General features: G+C 42.5%; 1 pseudogene; it reads right to left on the reverse strand.

Annotated features, from left to right (window-relative positions):
- Nucleotides 1-1,118: 1,118 nt before the first annotated feature.
- LOC123120886 (uncharacterized) lies at nt 1,119-3,412 on the reverse strand (annotated as a pseudogene).
- Nucleotides 3,413-3,674: the final 262 nt, after the last annotated feature.

The raw sequence follows: 3,674 nt of genomic DNA on the forward strand, positions 1-3,674 counted from the left end.
TGGCTGTAGAGCACTCTCAATACATTGTGAAGTCATCGAATAAAGCCCGGACTCCGTGGATGTGGCACCGGGGAAAATTTCTGGCAGGGCGCATGATGGGAAATGATGTTGTCACTAAGTTCCCTCTCTCTATTGGTCTATATGGACATTCCTACGGTGGATTTTGACGGCTAAATTATGAATGCTGAGGTTGGCACTGATGTAGTGAGAAAAAGGGCGCATGCTCACATGTAAATTCCAGCAATCAAATCCAATACCTTCTGTTTTCAATAAAGGGCGCATAGAAGTGCATTCATAATGCACATGCTACATATAGTACAATACATGCACTTGTCATGTTGATTTTGGTCATTTCTCCATCAAATGTGATAACGGTGTGGCTATTTGCATACTAGTTCAGCTTCATTTATGTAGCCAATGCGAAATGTGTGCTAAATATGCAAGATCTACAATTCTGACATAGTAGTCTAAAGTGTGCTAAATATGTTAGAAATATATATAGTAAGTTCGATCACAGAATTTTAATGGAGAGAGCCAACTCCCATCTCAATATCTCAATGCAAAACAGGGACATAGGCCAAAGGTGAGAAAACCATAATATATAGTTTAGGCACCGTGACTGCAAACCAGGGAGTTGCAATAATTTATTTCTTCTTTATATATTTAATTAATGCACATATGAATTACTTAAAGAGTTCCTGCAAAAAAAACTTTTAGTAGTTTCATGAAGATAAGTTTACAAGTAATTCAAAGTAGGAAGGTACACTGTTTTGTTCTGTGCATCCTAACTAAAGAGGCCAGGTGTTTGCCTTTGTGTTTGTATCTTCTTGATTCATTTTGAGCCAATAAAATCCACCCTTTATCGAAAAAGGAAGGTACAATGTTCATTGATGACTAGCATTCATCCACCTCATCTCCTTAGGTATTTTTACAAGTAATTTGAAATAGTCTTTTTTGCTAGTTCATGATGACTAGTGTTCTAATACGAGCCTCATTATATGCTAATAAGCTAAAAAATGAAAGAGATAGTCAGTGCCCAACCAAAACTAGAACTTAGGTCTCATCATAATTGCCGCAATTGAAACTTACAACATATACTCTAAATGATTTAACTTGTAGACATTGCACTTAAAAAATGATCCGGGCATCTAAGAACACGAGAGGGACGATCGTCCTAGTAATCACTCAGGGCCTTCAGATTAGGATAATCTGCAAGAAGCCTCTCTTCGGAAAGAACGTCGTTCTCTTCTTGAGGAGTCCATAAAACATTAACGCCCTGAGATAGCAGGAACAAGTAGGAAATTAATCATCAGCGATGTCAGATGAAATTTGATCCGGAAGCAGATTTGAATTATGAAATAGTAGGAAAGAAGCTCCATACCCGCATTTTGCTTGCAGATATAGAATTAAGTTTTTCCAGTACTGCCACCAGATCAGCGGGTCTTTTGATTTTTGGGAACTTCAGTGCTCCATCAGCAACCACTAGGATGGTTACCTGAAGAAATTGTAAATCATCACAAAAGTCATTACCTGAAGAAATTGTAAATCATCACAAACATCATTATCTGCAAACGTGTAACTTCACATTTGTAACAAAAGAATATCAGGCTACAAGAAGAACTATCATCACCGGTATGTCCAAATCAGTAAGTAGTTCGCATCGAATAGGAAGGCCATTTTCCTGGAAGCATTTTACGATGGACGAAATTAATATACCACAAAATATTCGTTGCTGAAGCCATCTTGTTTTTTTGGAGTATACTTTCTACCCCTTGATTCCGTCCAAGTTGTAAAGTGTTTCTTCATCAAATTTGCTCCTCTCCTCTAGAGAAATTTTATCGAAATGCTCCTCCCAAGAATCCGCTCCAACTTTGACATCAGCCTAACATAAAGGAAACATAACAAAATTAAGAGATCAAGTGGGCTAAATACAGCGGACTCCATGCAAGATCCTAGTTGTCATAACAGAGTATATGTTTCTTACCGATAAGCTTGAAGAGACGCAACAATCATTGTGACGGTTCAAGGCACATATGGTCTCTGCATAATGAGTCACATGAACAAGATAAATAAGGTAGTACTAAGGAACAATTCATATTACCGTAGATCTCAACGCGAATGTATTAGCAGTAAAAACATTTGATAATCAGTAACATATATAGTATACGGGACGGTTGTTTTGGCTCCTGGGTGCATTTGCTCCTAGTGAACAGTAAAATCAAAACAAATAGCGAATAAATTTTAAAAACACTGATTTTTTTATAGATGTCCATATTAGTTTCGTAAGCATGTTTGACAGTTTTCATGCGAAACGGAATAGCAATGTTTCGTCAGTGAAACAAATAAAGTTGGGTGTAACATTTGGCGGTAACTTTTGGCGTTCAACTTGTTTTTTTTTGCAGGGCAAAATGCTTAAGCTTTTCACCTAAAAGTTTGCATGTAGCATTTAGATGTGACTATGAACACAACTAATTTTTTTTTAAAAAAAATCACATTTGACAAAGTATTTTTCGCACGCAGTAGCACGTGCTCTGGAGATCCAAATTGGATTTTTGCTTTTTTTTCCTTATTTCTGTGAGCTAACAACAAACTGAAGCTATTGCACAAGGAGGCATGGAAGTCAGTGCGGAGTACATTACAGATCAAAATTTCAGAAAGCATATTACCCGTCAATATGAACTTATACCAACGCTGGTTCGAAGCCTCCACCTTCTCAGCGATCTCGTTCAGTTCCATCTGAAACGGCTTTGCCAAGCCCAGCAACGCAACCTGAAATCATCATGAACTCCATTGATCGACCAGCACTATGATTTTGTAAGCAGAGGCAAGAAAAAGGTACTCCTCAATTGCTTATGAATGGGAAAATATCAGGTGAACCTACCTGGAGCTTGACCACGGTTCTCCTCGGCCGAGTGTAGTGCCACACGGCGACGGCCAGGAGAATGAGGCCGATGAGCATCAGCCACGCTTGCACGAGTACGGCGGGGTCGACGTCTGCAGCAGCCCGGGGTGGTGCGGCAGCCGTCCCGACCGACTGGTGAATCGTCGAAGAATCGTACCAAGATGGTCCTGAGGAGGACGAGCTGGAGGATGTTGAGGAGGACCAGGAGGAGGAGCTGCTGGATGTTGAAGAAGAGGAGCTCGAGGACGAGGAGGAGGAGGAGGAGCGCCCGCCCATGGAGCCTCCGGACGCAGCGTTCGCGGCCGCGGCGGCGAGTAGCAGGGCGACAGCAACCGGGATCTCACGGGCGGCCACGTCGTCATGGCTAGTCGGCGGCAACTTCGAGGCTGCACAACTGGGCCGGGGCGTGACGGGGAACCGGAGATTGGGCGCCCGTGCCGGCGCCGCCGCGTGGCGTCGCGCTTCCGAGAGGGGAATCGAACCGTCGGAACAACCGGCGGTGACCGCCATCAGAAGCGGAGGTCCAGGGTTTGGAGGTTTAGCCTCCGTTTTCAACGCGACTACGCGAAGATTTTTCTTTTTTTACTACCCCGTTTTTTTTTGAGGGGGTACATGCAACTTTATTGAAACTTATGAAAGGTTTGGGACCTCGTCCGCTACAACGTGTAGAATACAGTCAGGAGGAAAATCAAGGGAATAAACCGGACTTTTGTTGCTAACTCCCTCTCTAGCTAGACCATGCGCCGCCATATTAGCCGAGCGGCAAACCCAT

The sequence above is a fragment of the Triticum aestivum genome, chromosome 5D (genome assembly GCF_018294505.1).
Source record: "Triticum aestivum cultivar Chinese Spring chromosome 5D, IWGSC CS RefSeq v2.1, whole genome shotgun sequence".
Lineage (NCBI taxonomy): Eukaryota > Viridiplantae > Streptophyta > Magnoliopsida > Poales > Poaceae > Triticum > Triticum aestivum.